This window comes from Vidua macroura, chromosome 1, assembly GCF_024509145.1.
Source record: "Vidua macroura isolate BioBank_ID:100142 chromosome 1, ASM2450914v1, whole genome shotgun sequence".
NCBI classification, from domain to species: Eukaryota; Metazoa; Chordata; class Aves; order Passeriformes; family Viduidae; genus Vidua; species Vidua macroura.
The window spans coordinates 51,214,787-51,236,123 of record NC_071571.1 but is presented as its reverse complement, the minus strand read 5'-3'; positions in this window follow the sequence as shown (position 1 = coordinate 51,236,123).

Here is a 21,337-nt window from a genome sequence, read left to right as displayed (position 1 = left end):
TCCTGAAGGAACCTCTAGAACTCTTCCCATCTTCAGCTCTTCAACTACTGCAGCAGTGGGCCTTCTTTTACCAAATTCTCAGCAGCTGCTTCTGTTTCTTCACTTGTATTTCAGAATTTATCTCTTGCTCCTTCAGTTTCTTCCTGAAGAGGGGGTGTTGTCTCCAGACCATCATGTATATGCAATAGCAGCCACATTGGAACAGCTTCACTGAAGATCACGTTTGCTGTTCGCTCACATCCGTCTGGCATGTATGTTGTCCCACAGATGTACAGGCTGCATGATAGCTTCCATTCCCCAAGAGCACTTTCTATTTCATTTTCATCTTTTTCTAACTTACCCCTAAGTTAAAAGAAGGGGTTATACAAAGTGTCTAGCTCCAAGTTTTCTGTCAAATCCTGTTTCAGTTGGTGACAAATCAAATTTAAAGGATGTTGCCCTGAAATTCAGAAATGCCAAATTGGAATTTGATTTTCTACAGCAGTATCCCACACTATTGAGCTTGGACACCCTGGACTTCAAGTAACATACTATTTTTTTATTTCTCAGAAAGCCATTTAATCTCATAACCACTTAATGTGATCTTTTAATTATCATAAAAATATTTAATATGTCCCATTTAGTAAGTCCTAAAGTTTGCCATCAATAAGCCCTGGTTTTCTACTGATTTCTACTTCTAGAGAGAAAAAAAAAATGTTCAGAAGCTTGTTACTCTTACTTAATCAAAAAAGCCTTTTGATACAACTTGGCTTGGTTTTTTTTTTTTTTTTTTTTTTTTAACCTTCTTTCATACACATATATATTGGGAATTATTCTCTTGCTCTCTTCTTCAAACATTCCCTATTTTAACACAGCTAGCTTTGTTCCAAAGCTTTTGTTGCTGATAGCACACAATGTTGTGCACCAGGGTTTATTTTATAAAGATTTCATTACTCTTTAAGCTGATGGTCCAAAGAATTTTCACATAAAATTCTATGAACATATTTCACACAGAGACCTCCTTTTAATTGTTGTCCAAAACTGCATCATTAGCTTAATTTTAGACGCATTCAGTCATCTTCTATTGACTTTTCTAGAAGCTGGTTTTGCTTCTTCTAAATATAATTTGTCTAAATACCAGACACTGCTTAAATCTGAATTTTTTGTCTCTATCCTACAAAATTTTTCATCCTGTTTCTTTTGAGGAAATTCCAATTCATTATTGAGACTTTCCTTTGACTATTTGATCTTGTTCAAATTCTGTATGCTCATAGGAGTTTTAAGACTTACTTATCCAATGCATCAACTTTTCTTGTTCTCTCCCCTCAAAACATATAGCCGGTCTTTGTTGCCTTCCTCAGCCTGCCAAATCTGCTTTTTTTTTATGTACAAAAAAATTTCTTTCTGAGAATCCTTTTCTCATTCTAGGACTCCTGATTTCTATTATAATTTGATCTCAAATTGGAAATTGGAAATTGAACAAGATATCTGGTCTTGAATCTATTTCAAATGTATTGGTACACATAAAAAGCTATTTGTTTTTTCTTGGTTTCCTGTGTCAGATATATTCAGTTTTGTTTTTTTTTTCCTTTCTTAGGATGGTATTAGGATGGTATTTGTTCTACATCTCCTTAGAACACTTCAGTGCTTGCTCAGTTCCTGTTATCCTACTCAAGTCATCCACTGTCTTACAGGGCAGCCTCTATTGCTCTGGTCCACCTGATATGTTACAGTCAGAATAGAAGAATTTGGCACTTGGGACAATACCAATTTGCACTTGGTGCAAATTTCTTTCAATGCTAATAAACTGCAGTTACGTAAAATCTGGATTTTAGCAGACAGAGTTCATTCTGTAAACTGCTCTTTTAGCATTTTACCTTTAAACAGCATAAATAAATACTTCATAAAAGAGAAAAGGTCATTTTTTGGAAAAAAAAAATATTTATTGTAATACATAATCAAGGTTATTGTATTTAAAAATCATTCAATACTTGTCACCAAAATTTAAATAACTTTTAAATATATGGAGATCTGTAAAGAGCTCATATATATAAATGTTTGCTTTTTCACACGTCTAATAAATACTAACTAAATCGAGAAAAAAGCATTTAGCTTCCACTTATGAGCAGGGTTAGAAATTGCAATTAAAAGAAGAAAATCTCAGAGTGATTTTTTTTTTTTTTTTTTAATAAGACTGAACTGACACAAATAGTTGCAAAACCAAGCATGTATTTTCTGGAACACAATTTCTAGAAGTTTTCTCCCATATTTTCAAACTATTTCTAGTTAAAACCTTTGCCTTCAGCTGCCTGCAGCCAGAACTTCAAGAACTAGAAAATAACATAGGTCAGATTGTCAGTTGTATATTCCATTAATGTAAAATTTTCAGTACATACTAAGTTACTATACACAGCTGGAGTCCCTGTTTGCAAGAACCAAATGACAGTTTTTTAAAAGGAGTTTAGTAGAACAAAATGTCATAGTCTTCACATTACTTGTTCCCTCCCTGCTTGAGAAGTCTCTTTTCTTTTCACCTTCTATTCTTTTAAATTTCCACACTGAACAGAATCTGGATCGCAGTCTGTGGATTGTGTAAGGTCTTTTGTCTTTCTGTTCAAGGTGAATCAAGCTTCATCCAAATTGCTTACTGAAACAATCTAGACTTGTCTATTAATCTGCTTCAAATACATGGCCCGGAAATAGCTCCGAGGAAAGTGATCTATTAATGGTATCGATCCTTATATGGACTTTTATATCCTGGGTACTTTCCCCAGGTGGATACTGCTCACACTGCAGGTTTTGTTAGTTCAAAATACCCACGTGCCAGAATTGAACTTTGGGATGGAGGTCCCACAACATTTTCATTTTGTGATTCAATTCCATCCCTTGCTCTGACAGAAATTTGTTTGGATTTAAATATTTCTCTTATTCTATAAAATCTCAATTAAAACAATAATAAATGTCAAATTTTCCTCCCACTTGCCCAACCTGGGGACCCTTCCAGGGATTCCTCTAATTTACCCAAGCTGCCAATTCCTCCTAAAATACCTCAACCAATTAAAATATTTTGGATTACTTTTTTTTTACCACTAGATATTTCCATGAGCATGCGTCAAATTTTGTTGGACTTAGTCATATTAAGAGTCTGTAATTTAAATAAAGATAAGGCACAGTTTCTGCAGTAGAAGTTAGATCTATTACTGGTGAAAGGGACTATTTAGAGGAAGCAATGGCCTGACCTCTAGAGTTTGGAGTTCAGCAGTTACTGAAATCTTCCTTTTTCTCCATCTACCTCATCAAACATTGATTAAACATTTCACATTTTATATTTTACTTATTTGATAACTTTTCTAGTTCTTGCTCTTAGAAAGCAGCACAGATAAGACTGTCCCTTCTTAGAGCAAAAAGCATGATGACGCTGAAGATGTTACAAACATTGCTTTCTTCTGATCAAGGAGCTCAGACAAGGTGTATCTTTCACCCTGTGTTACCATATTTTGTTTTAAATACACTTCTAGAAATACACAATTCACAAGAAAGAAATGGGTTTCTTTATTTTGATCTTTGTATGCAAAATTCTTCTATTTATTTATGGTAATAAAAAAGGTAATATATAGTAAACATCATTTTCATTATTTGTACCAAATTTCTTTTCTCCCCTGCCTCATGGAAAAGGGGTGATTTTCTATTTTATTTAAATCACAGCAGAAGTTCAGATAATTCATTTTTGCATACATTTTGACCCTGATGTGTAAATTTCACACTTTGAACTGCAAGGGATAGAGCATCTGTCAAACAGAAATTTTTTTCTAACTTTTTTCTTTTTTTTTTTTTACTATTTCACAATGCAAAAAGTGATAAACATACTATAGTTTAATTATTCATTACCACCATGATGGACATGTAGATACAAAATAATAAAGGTAAAACTGATTTTATGTTTTATAAATTTATCACCAGTTAAAAAAACCCTAGTAAAAGTTTATTTGTCCATTCTGTAATTTCCCATATAAAGCTTACACTTTAATGCTTTAAAAACATGCAAAGAAAGCAGTTCGGCTTTGTAAAAAAAAAAACACTTTATAAAATTATGCAAATTGACATTGCCTTCTTAAAAATAGACCTTTGTAGACGTTTTGTGCATTAGTATCTTATATTATTTGAGGAACAGCATTCCCACTGCAATTTTGTAATAACCTTTGGTTTGCTGTTCTTACCTCCTGCTGTAGCAAGCTGGCTTTTTGGGGCTGTGCTTATTTTCACAGAAAGCTTATTGTTAGTAGAAGAGCATACAAGCAGTAGAACTGTCTGCAAAAAAAAAGGGGAAAAAACTTCTGAAGATACATGTCCTGGTTTGAAAGTTGTAATTCATACATAATTTTTAAAACAGTTCTCATGAAGAATTATTGTCCTGATTCTGGCCAGGTTATTTGTTACATAATAGTCATGAGGGGCCATGGCCAGGACCCTGACGTTGTTCTAGAGCACCTCTTATCATTGCCAGTAGCAGGGGAAAGAGACTCTCTCTTTTCTGTGGAGAAGGGATTCCTTCAGGTTGAGAAAACTTTGCTGACTGAATTGTCTGGCATTTGTTTATTGTCAGAGGCTTTCTGTGTAATTTGTTTCTTCTTGTTACACCCTTCTGTTATTAATATTTTTGTGGTTACTGTTTGTTTTCTTGTCCCCGTGCTTTTTACAGTAAATTGTTTTTATCTCAACCCATGATCTTTCTGTTTTGTGCCTTCAGATGGAGGGTGTGGAGGGGAAGGGGCAGGATGATTTTCAGTGAGAACACTACATTGTAGAACGCAGTTCCTAAACCACAAGAACAATGTAAATATTACATACCCAGTATTTTCTTTCACACAAAAGCAAAAGATAGTTTTACTCAGCTCTGACAGATACCCAGTAACACCAAAAGTGCCACCTTTTCCTTAACTGGGTCTCAGAAGGGACAGATTATTTTCTTATAGTTGCCACTCAGAATATCTGTCCTGGTTTGACAAGGAAGTGAGTTTTCTCAGGAAGTTGGGGTCAAACCAATCAGTGGTCAGATTTGAATATTGACACCTGGAGTGACCACTGAAGGCATTGGACACGCTTCTGAGAACACAGGGGGTTAGAAGCAGAGAACGCCAAGGGGAACTCTCTTTGGCTCTGGTCAGTGAAGAGTGCAGACTCTCCCCTGCACAACCACAGGCTGAGTGGGGAGGGGAAGCCATGCAGCCTGAGAGAGGTAGGCCAGGGTGTGAAGGGACTGGAACAGGGTCGGCCCCTGCAGATGGAAGGAACACTGAGATGTCTTTGTTCCCCCCACCACCCCAGAGGGAGAGAGCGTGAGAGAGACAAAGACTGTGCTGGCAGTATGCCGCCAGAGAAAAAAGAGATGGGAGAGGAAAGGTGCCCAGCCATGGGAGTTGGGAGTTCTGGGCCAAGATTTCAGCCATCCTGGGAGCCCGAGACTTTTAACCCCTTCTTGGACAATGAAAGCTTTGTGAAATATTAATCCTCCTTGATCTGAAAGACAAGAGATACCGCCTGGGGCCTGAGATGTCAGAAGAAGATGGGGAAAGAATCCTAGGTGGAGGTGGGAAGAGATGATGGAGTGGCCTTGGCTGGACTTTTCTTGTATAGCCATAGACTGAACCAATTTCTCCTGCAACAGAGACTGCATTTTTAGGGGGATGCAATGGTTGGAGCCAAGAGAGTGACCTGCAGCAGTGATGCCAGGAGATTGACAGGAGTGGAGTGAACAGAGGAAAGTGGTTCCCTCTGTCTTCAGGGAAAAGAAGATCTCTGTTCTCAAGACCCTCAGCCCCAGGAGAGGAGAAAATGGGGGGGACTGTGGTCCCAAAATGAGAAACTGTTGTTCTTTAGCCCTTGGCGGAACATCCTTAAAGGAGGAACCCTATGAGCAGTCTTGGTCCATGCACAGTGGTGAGAGCACTGTGACATGGAAAGGAGGGTGTCAAAATGGCAGATTTTCTCCAGGTGGTGCCTTGTGTGACATGGAAACATGAGAGGTCTCAACTGTGTTTCCTGGGGGGTCTATAGTGCAAGAGAGACTCCTCTTTCCATTGATAGACTGAGTATTGATTATCTGAAGGGTGGTAACTTGAATGAGGGTCCAAGTTCTGTCTCAATGTGCTTTATTGGAAATTGGGTGTGGGGAGGAGGAATGTTCTGGAAGGTTTTCATTCTGAATTCTGTGTGTTCCCTTTATTATAGTTGTAGGTTGTTGCAGTGTGCAGCTACGCAAACAGAGCAAAAGGGCTTTGTGAATTTGAGATGGGAGTTTCTGTTTCCTAAACCTAAAGCTGGAGTTTCTATTTTTACGTGTATTCATCCTTCCCCCTGGAGTTATTCCCATTGGATTTTACCTATAATGTATTCACACTGGGCATTGTTCTATTGGTTTCACCTTATCTCTTATTTTCCCCTATAAAACCTTTGTCTGGACCCCAGATCAGGGTCACTTGCACGTGCGGCGATCGGGCAAATACAACCTACTTTGGACTGCACAACGTGTCCAGTCTCTTGAGTCTCTTTATCCCGGTCTTGCTCGCGCTCTCTAAACAGCTGTGTCTGTATCAGACGAACCCACAAAGGTGTTTGTTGGCTCTCTCTCTCTCTCCGGCTGCTCCCGGAAGCGCTTGGCCAGCGCCCCGGGAAAGCGGACCGGATGAAAACAAGGAAGTCAGAGAGAGAAGAAAAGAACGAAAGCAACAGTAGGTTAATAAAGTTTTTTCTTTATTTCTAAGCTCGAGTCTGCTCTGCTCTGATTCTGGTCATGTCTCACAGCACTCATTTAGAGAAGGTGTATTTTCATGGGGGGGCACTGGCATTGCACCAGCATCAAGCCATGACAATATCTCATGCTTATTCAGAAAGTTCAATCCTAAAAACCAATGTATGTGCCTTGTCTTTATGCCTAGTATCTACCAATATTTAAATACTGCTCTTGACTGTGCTTTGCATTTCCTACACAAATGTTTTTGCTGTTCTTCCTGGTGACTGTCAGTAAAGAAAAAAATTGTCTTTTTTGAGAAGAGTTGAATTGTGAATCTCCCTAGTTGAGTAAACCCCCAGGGAGAACACTGGCATGTACAGTCAGCCAGTTTATCCTTGATGTTTTTCACTTTCCACATGGGTGTGGTCTGGAGTGGAAAAAGGTTATGACACAATGGACTCTTTTTTAATGGGTCTTTCTTAGAATTCTTAAAGGTTAGAAAAGATCTCTAAGACCAGTGAGTCCCAGTATTGAGCATCAAGTCCAATTCACATCTAACCTGCATGTGTATTCACTATGGCCATTCACCAAAGATTTCGAGATCCCACTGCTGGGCTGGGTTGACACACAACTAAAAGTCTGTCAACCAATTAAATATAAATATTATGGACATATTAAGAAGAAATAGCTTGGAAACATCAAGCTCTCGATTTCCCCATCATCCTCCTCAGATGATGACCACCATCACAAAAATACTCATAGGTACATTGGTACTCATAGTACATAGATACTTCAAAGAGAAAATAAAAAAAAAATATTCTCTTCTTCCTTCCACTCCCATGAGCAATTTGGAAAGGAGAACAAAAGATCACACTTTGTGTCTAAAAATAGTGAAGTAATTTCATAAAAACAGCTGTCCTGGGAGCCTAGGAACATCCCCAAGAGATTGGTTTTCAAGGCACTCTCCTGAATGCAGAAGGAAAAGGGGAAAAAAAAAATAAAAGGAGAAGGTAAATGTAGAACCTGTGCTTGAACATTGTTTTACAATGTGCTAACAAAGTCAAAGAAGATGCTTTGATGACCAATGAGGCTAATAGGAGGTGGAGATAATGAAAATCAGAGGCTGCAGGAGCCTTAAAGAGCCAAGAAGGGCAGTTCCATTTGTAACATCAGTAACAAAGGCACTTTCCAGCAATATGAGTGCCTGCTCTGACTTTACACTATGGCAGAGCAGAGCATTTTTGTCAATGTTAAATTTTGTTGTATTTCATATGCTTTCCTTAAAACCATAGATTATGAACAATTTGGGCTAGAAACAGTCTCTGAAAGGAGATTTGTCTATCTCCCAGTGTACAGTTATAATATACAGCACAAAACCCATTCCCTGATTGATCACATATTTTTAACATATAAGCTACTTATTTGTGCAATAAGCTTTATTCCAGCTATTTTAATAATTTGATTGCTTTGCTTCTTTCCCAAGGAAATCATTGTTCCAAATGATATCAGTTTATTATATTTTATATTAGTCCCAATGGAATACTTTGCAGTTCACAGAGCAAATACACATACCTACACTGTGTCATACTCAGCTTCTGTCACTTAACCAAACTGGCTTCATTGACTTCAGAGAAGACAATAGAATCAAGCCCAATTTATACATACATAAATATAAAAATATAAATATATGTATCTATACACTGTAGAGAGATACTTATTTTTTGAAACAAATTCTAAATCTAGTTGGACTCTTTTTCTAAGTTTTTTAAAAACTATAAAGAAGAGAGAAATCTGGTATCACCTGCATTTTATAGCACAGTGCAAATGTTTGTTGGAGTATAAAAGTGCATGGTAAGGGACATTAAAATATGGGACTACTGTCATTCAAATATAAGTGCTAAGTTAAAGGGCAATAAATAGGATATTAGGTCCATTACTGCAGGATTTTTGATACACTAATATCTACTTGAATTACTTGCATTGTTAATAATCCATGATATTTTGGTAACAGTGTGCAAAGCGGGCACATGAACAATTTTTTTCTGAATGATGCATTATTCCACATCTTTTACTCTCTAGGATTTCAGATGAGTGGGTAAATAAACAACATGACAGAGAAAACTTTATCTGCAGAACTGGAGACTAGGCATCACAGAGGCTCTGAAATGATCATTACAAAATGAAATCAGGCCCCAGCATACAGCAGCTGCAGCTGGAGGGCAGGTGGAAAGGAAAGAGAGGAAAAAACACTGAGACAGAAAGAGAAAGAAGGAACAACAGAACCCTAACACCTTTTGCGGAAAAAAAAAAAAAATAATGAACTTGTAGGTGTGCAGAAGATCCTTCACTTCAGAGTGTCTGCTGGGAAATGCAAACGTTGATGATAGGGCAGTAGCCATTAGTGGCTTTGAAAAGTGTATCCAAGATTATAATGAATTTTAAAATGTATGAGAGGTGACATTTGGAAACTAAGGGTCAAGCCTGTCTGCCACTTCTGAGCAGGTAAAAGGAGATTCTTAATATAGCATGAAGCTGGCTGGAGCAGGTGCTGCTTTTTCTGTATGACTCTCATGGTTTTTGACAGCACTTGTGACCACAATGGCGCATATATATCCTTTACCACCCCCTTTCAAAAGGAGTAAGAGAAACAAACTAATGCTAGATCCTAGCCTTTGGGCTTGCCAGCATCACAGCTGGAACAGAGAGAAAGCTTCTATTAGTGAAGAAGGCACAAAGTTTCAACTAGCTGAATGTAAACAATTTTTTACCAGCAACCTGTGGCTATAATACTATGCATGGATCAAAACTTATATTTTCATTTGTCTATCTGCAAAAGACTGATGAGAGTTGTCATCTGTAAGGAAGAAAAATTGTTTAGCTTCTGGATAAGTGTACAGCAAATCTTAAGATTTCCTGAGAAATTTGTCATTTTTCTCACCATTTAAAGTCATATATTTAATTCAAGAAATGGGCCACAGAAGATGCTAGAATCTCAAGCTGTAGGATAAGGAAAATAAATGGCAACTTGTCTAATGACCCAGAACAACTGAAAATCGCATGTTTGATTTTTTTTTTTTAAGATAAAAATACACAACAGTTAAGAAGTACTTAAAAAAATACTAAGACCCACGCAGTGCTTAGAAAAGCAACTTTAAGACTGAGTTTAAGCTACAGCTAACATAAATTCTGTAAAAAAACAGGAACAACTACCTTATTTTTGCAGAAGCCACAAAATTTACTATCTCTCACCCAGACGTGTCAACAAGACTTCTCTCATTCCCCATCTCCCTGTGGTCAGCATCCCTGGGGAACCTACAAACGAAGAAGACAAAGGTCTGTGATGTCTCTTCCTTGCAGTGAGGCTGTTGTCACCAGCTTCTGACAGGCCTGTAGGTACTTATTAGAACTCAGGAGGGAAACCCACAGCAGACAAAGAGATACTGGGTCCCTAAGCTGGAGGGTGAGTAGCACTCAGCAAAGCCGTGCACAGATAAATGGGTTCTTTTCATGACACTGTTAAGGAAGGCAGACGGTGCTATGAACCAACATGTGGAACTGGCTGATGCTTCGAGTCTGCAAGGGATGTGGGCATCTCACAGCTACCTTTCATCCATCCTCAGTGTAAACACTCACCTCCGAATTTGCAGTCACACAGAAATTCTAGGCAGAGTAAACAATGGAAAACAACAAGCACCTTCAACTAAAATTACTTCTTGAAGTGTTTTGTATTTATTAATACATACTGCTTTTCTGGGGTCTTTACAACTCATCCTGAAGCATCCCTTCCTTCTTGATTTGAACAATATTTCAGTTCTGTGTTTTATTCTCAGAAAAAAGCTGCTTAATCCAATAATCCCTGGCTGATTAAATCCATCTCAATAGGGCAAAATTTTTTACAAAAAAAAAATACCCTTCACCTGACCCTCACAGAGTATCGTAGGATATTCTGTTTTCAAGAAGGTTATTCAGCAGCAGATGAATCTGTTATTAACCTATTGCTATGCAGAAACTTATATGCTTTAACCAGTCTCTATTATAGCTATATGCAAAGCTCCAACTCTTGAAATTAAATTTGTGACTTTTAATAATAACTTAAAAATAGTATGACTTTATATTTTTCACTTGCTAAAATGTGTGAACTAGCTGCACTGGATTGAGGCTCTGAAAACAAATCTGGTCTTTATACACACACACACACACACACATACACACATACATATATATGTATTGATGTCAGGGACATGAGGCATCTTTTTTTCTTTTAAGAATTGCAAAACAGCTTTTATCAGCAACAGGTATTGCATGATGTTGTGAAACTACTTTTATTAGTAGAAATATTAGAAACTGTAACCAGCACAGCTGTGACAGAATCTTCAGTCTTCTGCTGCCTCCAAACTAAAATCTTACACAGACACTGACCTTCACAGACCCTGGACAGAAAGCTCAGAGGTTTAGCTTACATGCCACAGAGCAAGTAGCACAGGAAAAAATGAGCTCTTAACATCTCCTACAAAGGAGAGAACAAACTTCAAGGGAGGAATTTTAGTGCTCTGAGACCAGGTCACTGGAAGGTTTCTTGACCAGAGAATCATAGAATAAATCATAGAATGGTATAGGTTGGATGGGTCCCTAAAGGTTGTCTTGTTTCAACCTCACTGCCATGGGCAGGGACACCTCAGACCAGGTTGATCAGGGTCCCTTTCAGCCTGGTCTTGAACACTTTCAGGGATTGAGCAACCTGGGCAACATCTCTGGGCAACCTGTTCCAGTGCCTCACCACCCTCACAGTAAAGAATTTGTTCCTAATATCCAACCTAAATCTACCCTCTCTCAGTTTCAAGCTATTTTCACTTGTTCTATCACTGTATGCCCTTGTATATCTCTTCATCTCCAGCTCTCTTGTAGCTTCCTTCCTTAAGGTACAGGAAGGCTGCTCTAAGGTCTTTCTGGAGCCTTCTCTTCTCCAGGCTGAACAGCCCCAGCTCTCTCAGCCTGTGCTCATAACAGAGGTGCTACAGCTGTCTGAGCATCTTCATGGCCCTATCCATTCACCACCCAGCCTGTGTTTGTGCTGGTGCAGACCTTTCACTCGATCTTGTTGGACTTCATGATGTTTGCATGAGCTCTGAAGCCTGTCAAGGGCCACAAAAGGTACAACAAAACAACAAAAGGTAGCAGACAAAATCCTGCAAAATACTTTCAACAGTGGCTTTTCAGATTAGTTTTTTAATGAGGAGTGTAATTAGAAACTTATTCATTTTTTGTTAGAATAAAGCAACTCCTTCAATTGTTGCTAATTGCTTCCAGCAGTAAATGTCTAGTACAGTATTGCAAAGCACAGAAAATGCTTTGGGAAAATGGGATTTGAAAGAATTTAAGAGGAATTATTTTCCTACTTGAAAGGAGGTGTAACATTATAAGGTGTGTTTTTAAATTAAACAAACTATAGTCAGCAGGGCAAAACATTATCTGTGCATCTTGAAATTTCTCTACTTATTGCTTATCACAGAAGAGCAAGTCCTAAAAGATATATTCACCCCTTTTTCATCCTTGCTCAGACAAAGCTGCCATTTAACATTAATGATCTGAAAGGTCTTGTTGCCTTTGCAGTGAATTTTTCCCTTTCATAGCTCCTTGCTTCCCTCTGATAAATCACAAAGCTAGCATTTTTGCCTATCTACATTCATAGTTTTAGATTCAAAAATGAGTGACATCAGAGCTGGACAATTCACAAGGACAGCTGGAAAACTGGCAGTCACAAGGACCCACATGTGTTGCTAATGGGAATGGGAAAATAATTACTTAACATTATTGTCGATTCACAATTCAAAGGGACAACAATGAAATCAAGTGGAAGGGGGATGTGTCTATGGGAGTGTCTTCTACTAAATGGCTGTTTATAGGAGACTTTAAATTACCACAGTGTCACTTATTTTTCTTCTCACTAACTGGAAATTACCGTTGCTTGAAGATTGTTATTGTATAAGATTATGACATTTTGTGATGAAACTATGTTTTAGAAAAATGAAAATTTGATTGAGTTGAGCCATTCAGTCCTAGAAATCTGACTGCGTAAAATACCTCTTTAAAAATACAGTATTTCGTAAGAGAACAATAGTTTTTTGATTCATTGCAACTCTTGAATTAAACTTATCTGAAGTGTTGTGGTTTTTTGTTTTTGTTTTTGTTTTTGTTTGTTTGTTTGGTTTGTTTTTTTTTTGTTTGTTTGTTTTTTTTTTTTTTTCTAAATGCCTAAACTTCTCTACAAATATTCCAATTTTCAGTCAGTACTCACTGTGACTGAACAGCAATTATATGCATTACCTGACACATGTCAACAGGAGAAGACATTAGCACCTTCTAAAGTCAGGTTGGTTACTGTTATTCAGACTCTAGCACACTTACTTCTTAAGGACAAACTAGAGTAATCATACTGCAAGTACTCAAAGGTGGTCTTGCTTTACAAAATGCAAGTCAGCTTGCTGCAGTCCCAACGAATTTGCATTTGACTGTTTTAATTTTAAAATTCTTCATGATGATATATTAAATGTCTGGACATATGAAAGGTACAAGACAAATGTGACAGTACTTTTAGGCAATGTTAAATCACATTAGTTCAAAGCCCCATGAATATTTTCTTTCATATGCTTATTTGAAAATCATCCCTTTTGTTATACAGGAACAATATTCTTCTCCCTATTTACAGTTTCTTTAGGACAGGAAGCTTGATTTCAAGTGGTGCTGTAGATGTTTTTTTAAAAATAAATTTATATTCTTGAAAAATATTAAATTGCTAACTAGAGACAGGCTAGTTTTAAAAGCCATGTGAATGTAGAACACTGATTTATGGGTGTCATCTACTGTATTCTATCTTTCAAATAACTTTGTCACCTCCTCTAAATTTACACTACAAATTCATACTATTACCCACTTTGCTGAAGCAGTTAGCCAATACCTCCTGGCACTCATTCCTCTTAAGATGAAAAATAGAAGTAAGGTATATCATTTGGTGTAATCTTGTTTATTTACAGAAAATAAGCACAAAGTGCAGGTTCCTTGAGAAGAGTAGGATAAACAAACAGCAGGCAGCTCAGTGTCTCACATAAACCTACATCTGCTGCTCAGTCAAGTTTCATGGTTCAAGGACTCTCGGTCCCTGTGTCCCTCAAAGATGATTATCTTCTTTCATTTCTGGGTGCTCCCCACCTCCAGCATCACCAGCATTCAAAACGTCCTTGGTCTGTAAAGCCCTCAGTTCATTGCAGTTAGCTTTGAGAAAAGCAGCTGCTACTTAAAATTCCTTGGTTTATTATTCTCTCCTTTATTTTTAGAAAATTTTCAAAAATCAGAACACATCATCTTCCTTTTTGCTGGCTTGTAGGGGAAAGGGAAGGTCTTTTTAAATCTCTGCCAATGGCATCTATCCTTATTCTTGTAGCAGAGTTTCTACTATGGTGGGCTTGGCTTTGCTCCACAGTTCCCTTCACAGCCTTTTTCACTGCCTGCTGTTTTATTTGTAGTTCCTAGTTTGAAAATGACTTGAAATTAAGGGCTAGATGTGATAGACATCTGCTCTATGTGATCTTTATTTTAATGGATTAGCATTACTTCCTATGTGCTATTAACTACAGCAACCAACCTATTAAAAAAAAAAACCCCAAACTTACTTACAGGAGAAGCAGAAAACAAAACTTGAAAGGCTGGTGAAACAATTAATCAAACAAACAAAAACGTCAAAAAACCCAAAATAACAAAACCTTAAAACAATCAAACCCCCCCACCTAAAAACCACTAAAACAAACAAACAAACAAAAACAAAACAAAACAAAAAAAAAAACAACCAAAAAATACCCATCAACCTAATCCAAATGACCTACTCAAGTTCTATTAATTCAAAACATAAATTTGATGAACCAGAGTCAGAAATTATAGCTATAAAAATCTTCAGATATGAAGTTTCCATAAAAAACAGATAAAGTGAGAACACAAGATGAAGTAGGCAGACATGAGATGTGGAATATAACCAAATCAGAGCTGCAGATAACTGGGCTCTAGTGCAAAGATGGGCACAAAGCTAGAATACACAGACAAGGATACAGAACAAGCAGTAAGAAAATTAAAAAAAGGAAGTCTGGTGATGAAGTGAGAAAAAATATATGGTAGCAGTAAAAGTGGATAAGGGAATGAAAATTTCAGAAAGCAGTGGAAGATGTATTCATGAACTGCAAGACTAAAAGCAGCAAAAGCAGAAGAATAAAACTCTTTGCTGGATTAGCAGAAGTATCTGTGCCTATTGATATAAGTGAACTCATGAAACCAGATAAGGACAAAATATTGAAAAACAGGTGAGAAAATAAAGAAAATACAATCAAGAAGAAACAAAATTATAAAAGAAATTGATGGATTTGATGCATTGTGGGAGATAAGACATCCCTCATCTTTTCTAGACTGAAATGCAATACATTTGTTTACTGTGAGACACAAGGGCACAACATGGTTCCTATAGTAGAGTTTTTTGGGGAAAAAAAAGAGAAACCATGCATGAATTTCTCTAAATGGTACTTGAATACCTGATGTCTGCAGCAGTTCCTCTAAGACTTATAGTGAATTCATAAAAAGTTATCAAAAAAACAAAATTTAATATATCAATACTATTTATAATAACTCCTCTCCTGATTAGACAGATTGTTCCAGTCTTGTTATTATTTCACATAGTCTACAGCACTGTTATTACTACTTTCCATCATCAGGGATTTAAATAATCAGGAGACTAATATAGTTAAAAGTCAAGGAAGTATTTACACAACTGGAAGCCTGAAACCTTCTGCAAGTTTTTCACAGAATTGGTTTAGATATGTTTTTGAATACATAAATATCAATTTGCACAGGAAATACATACTCTGTGTAGACACAGAGGCTCCCACACAAGCGCCAGTCTGTTGAAACTTGAATTCTGTTTTCTAGAAACATATTTTTCATCTCAAAGGAAAATAAATACGTAGTAATAATTAAATAGTTTCCTTCATTTTTAATGGTATTTCTATAAAAGAACATTTTGTATTTTAATGCAAGAGATGAAGATGTCCTATTACTGGCCAAATTACATTGTCTGACTCTTGACAATTACAGAAAGCACTTCTTTTTTTACTCAGACTAGTCACAAGTCTGACAGACCCAAAATGAAACAAAACCAACAAAAAAAACCCAAAGAGACAAACAAACAAAACCAACAAAAACCCAAAACACCAACAAAAAATAAAAACAAAATCAAGAAAGGGAACTCTGTCCTCACCAGAACTATCAATTCTGATTGCTGAATGACTAAACATGAGAAGTGGTCTCAGTTGGAGAGAGCAAGTGAAAATAAGGAAGAGGAGCACATGTTTTTTTAAGTAGAAGAAAATTCTTCAGGTATGTAGCCCAAAGACACTGTTAAATTTTGTTTCCAAAAAAAGAACATTCCCAGACTGTGAATGGCTCTTAGGTGTAGCGAGATGCCTGGAGGAAATAAAAATGTTTAGGTTTAAAGTCCTTTCCTGAAGAGAAGCATTTACCCTCAGCAATTAAGAATCAGCAGTAGATAACTATTGCTGTAATATCTTTGGGTGGTTATATAACACAGCCTGCAGAAAGGCCTTGATATGTTATAATATTGAGATGTGCAGTAACAGCAGTATGGCTTCACTATTATTGCAGTTATAGAATAAAACCTGTACTATTCTTTTCTTTCAATTTTGAGTTCACATAGCTGGATACATTGTTTTGCAACCATTCATGCTGGCAAACTAAAGGGAAGCTCTCTTTCTTAAGAAAGCAGTGGGACAAAGTGGGTTGAGCTTTAGATGAGACTAGATGTGACCCCACCTCAAGTCAGGCTCTGCAGAGGTCTACTGTTCAAACAGCCTTACAAAGAAGAGAAAGGGTCATAACATAATGTAAAAGCAGTAAAAAAATTTCCTACATGACTTGACACCAAAAGCACACAAGGGAGAAGAAAACAGATGAATGACACAAGTGAGATGTGTCACACGCTTGCTTTGTCACATTTCTTCTGTACCTGTAAAAGTAAAAATTAACAGTACTTTGCTGGAAACCAGGTCCAGCATTCCCATGATTAGAATTTAATGGATTCAGATCTTAATTTGCATTGAATAATTTTGCTGCTTTACTTAAATGAATAAAAGACAGCAGCTACATACTCTCAACTTGCATGCGCTGAGCCAGTGCTTGGTTGTGCAAGAAATTCCTTCCCCCAGCTGTGAGGAATCACCCTGCAGTGAGGGTCTACAGGCAGAGCATGTGCCTGCCTCATCATTCTCAATGTATTTTCTTGCAAAATCACACAAATTGGCAGCTTAGGCTGCACTGTGGTTTGCAGGACTTGAACAACAAGTGCATATTCCCTCCTGCTGGCTCTACTTTTGAGACAGTCATGTTGCAATAAAGAAAGACAGGCACCGGGGATGGAGAAAGATCCTCATCCTCAGGAACACAAGTAACGGATGGAAAGTCAGATCCTGGCAAACTGTGGATTTTTCTTCCACAAAACCCAGGGAAAAGAAAAAAAAGAACACAATTCTACGCTTACTTGGCTAGGGGTAGCTTCAGTTGTAGTCTCTTAGATGAGAAAACATCAGAAGCTTTCCTTTGCTTGCAAAAAGCTATTAGCCTTTTCCTGACAGCTGCCACCTCTGGGGTAGAGGAAAGCTCACACCTTTTGTACATGGCAGGCTCCAGCTCCAAAGACTTTAAAGATTTCAAAGTCCCTGAAACTGAAGTGCAAAAGTGCTACAACAGAAGCAACAGAAAAAAATGAGGTGGCTATTTTTTAGATCTACCTTCTTTTTATTGTACAAGGCAAGAAAACAAAAAACCTTCAGAAACCTAAAACCTACTGTTCCCTATCAAACACTGTTCTCAGGCAGCAGGCAAAATGTTATCTGAAGTGCTCAAAGGAAATCTCCTCCAAAGAGCTTCAACCTCCTGGTAAAAAAAAAAAAAAAAAAACCAAAACCCTGGCATTGCATGAAATGTCATTTGTTTCTTGTTTTGTTTTTGCCCAAATCCCAGAACACATTTGATCCTTCTGATAAGCTGGATATCCTAGATCTCTACAAATATTGGAAATTGTGTTTACACCCAAATTTCTTGTTTCTCAGCATGCTTTCCTGTGCCATGTGTTTTATGCTGACTTGTCTCCAGGTTTTTCTTCTTTATTTTGATACAGAGTGGTTACTTAGAGTTAAAGCTTAACAGGGTAATTTTGCATTTTTATAACTCTATATCAGCCAAGTCCATGTATATTTATTTGAAAAAAGCAAGTAAAACATTATTTAGCAAAGTAGCGTTTTCAGCCAGTTACAAGAAAACTGCAAGACTAACAAAATAGTAAAGGAGGATATTTTCCTTCTAAAATTCCAACCTAAATCATGGTGTGCTGCAAATAATCAAGCTCCAGTTTATCTTAATACAAAGCTTTCTGTGAATGGGGTATAAAATTAAATTATCACTTCCCTTTTCAGAAAGAAACAACTGTCTTTCAACTATCTGACTACAGAGCATGTTTTGCAGCCATTACATTCCCTTTCTTCCTGTTTCTTTTCCCCCAGATGAAATCAAGTGGTGTCTTACACCAGTGGCAGTAGTATCTTTGGCTATATCTAAATTTAGCAACTTGTTCTGGATGGGATGGGCTATATCACTTTGTCAACACTTACTAATAAAGATGACTATTCTGAATAATCTGCTTCTATCTGCAAAGGATAAAACTAAGCTTTGTCTTGCTCAATCTCCATAAATAACTGATCAGAGAATAAACAGATTGATGTTTAAGGAAGATTATTCTCAAGAAATCAACATCCTCTGTTTCTCCACAGCTTATGTAGGTCCCCTGGTGACCATTCCATTTTGCTGGCACAGGTGTACAGCTCTGCCAGTTTGCCTCCTGCCCCTGCTCCACTGATAAGGGTTTCTGCACAATATTCCACACTGGAATTGGTGGTTGAGTCCTTTGTATGAGTAGGCTTCACACACAAAACTTTTGGCCTGAAGATCTAGGTACACTACACTGTGCGAGTTATTCAGCGACACCATCAGCAAATACTTTCTGTCAGATGGTGTTGAACGTATCTTTTCCACCTGTCCTTGTTTTATTACCTGAAAATGTGGCAAGATCTTTTGAAACTTGGGAAATTAAGGGAATTTTGTGGCCATCTGGATTTTCTCCATGTTGGCTTGGCCATAGGGAATTGAGGTGGGCAAGAAGAATATTGGTGCTGTGCCATGCTGGGAATTCTCTGACCACACTCCTAGAAGCTGCTTTGAGTCCATACTTCTGTGTAAGGTTTGCCAGCAAACCTGACTTTCTGGTCTGAGTCTAGATGGGTTACTGATGACAGAATGTGGCAGTTCAGACAGGAGGTGAAAAAAATCCAAAAGTAGGTTTATATTTGGCAGCTGGAATTGTGTCTGTCAGGGCAAAGACACAACTTTAGTCTGACACATATTGAACTTCTAGAGACGAAGCAGATTTCTGAGCTTTGCCTTCCTCATTACAGAGTTATAAATTACTTGATCCTTTGGCTACTGTACAGCGAGAAGACAGTCACAGGATACTAAACAGATAAAGGATCTGAAACAGTGGTTTTCTTCAGATTTTCAGATCAGCTTTCTAGGTTTCTCCCAACCACTGCTGTGCTGTCTGCATTTTCAGAAATGCCCCCAAGGAAAATACCTGATAAAGGCATCTTACTTTTATGTTGATTTATGGTTTTGTTGTGGCTTTCTTTTTTTTCCTCCAAAGAAGTATCACTTTGCTCCCTGACATTCAGTCCTGTGCTTCTGAACATCAAAAGTTGTACTTCAGCTTCCCAGCTTCGACAGCTGAAAATAAAAGTAGAAGGTGACTGAGCAGGCAAGTGCAGTAACAAAAATGTAGCTCTGCTTTCTCCTTTTGCTATGTTTTATTTCTCTATGGTTTTTGTATCCCTTCTTATTTCTTTGTGCACTGTTCCTTATGCATATGAAAAATCAGGGGAAATTGTGATTGCTTACTGTCATCCCCAGGTTCTTAGTGGTAACTGTCAAATGTGGAACACACCAGCTCTGCCAGAGGTGTGTGAGCCAGCCCTCCTTTCTATTCCAATTACTTTCAGGTGACTTTTCCCCTCTCAGTTTTCTCTCTGCTTCTGATCCAGATACAGAGAGGGGCACATACAGAACAGGACTAATCACTCTGTTTTTTTCTAGCTGTGATGCATAAAGGGATCTCCTTGGTAAGAAATGTTTAGATTGTCTGTACTTCATTGGGAATAACAGAATAAAAAGAAAATCAAATGCTGAGAAGAGGGAGAACTTCTAATGTAAAATATCCCTGACCCCCAAAAACTTTCTACAAAAGCTGCTATTATATGAAGTCTACTTGACATGGTGGTGGTAAAGACTGCAAATTTCCCTGTCTGAGAAATTTCCACAGGATCCACGAAACACAACAGGTCAAAACCAAATAATTTTCTTCACTTTATGCTATCAGTTGCCACTCTTGGAGCTGTAACACAAAACTGAATAGATTTTTAAAAAAAGTTATTAGTCCTCTGAAAATTACTGTAGGATTTCTACCACAGGGTACTTCTGTGTTTAGCTCACTGTCATAATTTCCTGGTCACCAGCCCTCTGAACATTGCAGCTTCCATATGAACCTGTCAGGCTAAGGAAGGCTGAGAGCTACCAGCAGCTGCTGCTAGGCAAAGACCTTCAATACCTGAGAGGTTAATAGGTGTGCTAACCACCATAAGAAGCATTTTAGCCTCGTGCAGAGTAGGATAGGTGAAACGACAGGAACATTACACAGGGCTTTGGAGTGGGATGAACAGAAGCTGAGCCACAGGATCCATGGGTTTCTGGGGCTGGGGCTGCAATGCGGCAGTTTCGCTTTTGAGTTTTGTCTGTCAGGAAGAAACAAAGAGAAAAACCACTACTGGGAAACCCAGAAAAACAAGGAGAAAATTCAAGGTGTGCTGGTACAATGGTGCTCAGAGTGAGACAGAAAACTGAGCCAGCTTGGAGTGCTGGAAAAATAAACTTCCTCTTCTTCTTTATTTTTATTGTATTGAGGGAAACAAAATTTGTATACATTCCTTAAAAAGAACGATCGCATGCAAACAATACTGGACTGCACCATGAGTTTCTCTTTCTAACAGAGAGAAGTCAGCAAGACTCTGCATATTGGCTAATCATTCATGCTAATGTGTTTGGGGTGGATTAATAAAGAGCTTGCTTTATGAAGTCTCACTGTTATACTGTTATATTGTGTTTTCCACCTTTTTTTTTGACTTATAAAAGTTTCCACTGATGGCATTGACCCTAGTGTAGTGAATCAAGGCTACCAATAATATGTCTGCTTTGATCACAGTTTGCAGACTCCTAGAGCAATCCACAGACGTTCTAAACATCTGTGATTGGGAGATAAAAATAAAAAAGATGTGCTTGTGACCTCTGTGCTCTCAAATACCTTTCCATGTCTATTTCAGTAACACTTATTAAAAACCTCTTACATCATAAGTAGAGTGGCAGAGGTAGCTTGACATGCTATTTACATTTTTTAATATGTAGGTTTGTGTTTTAGCACAG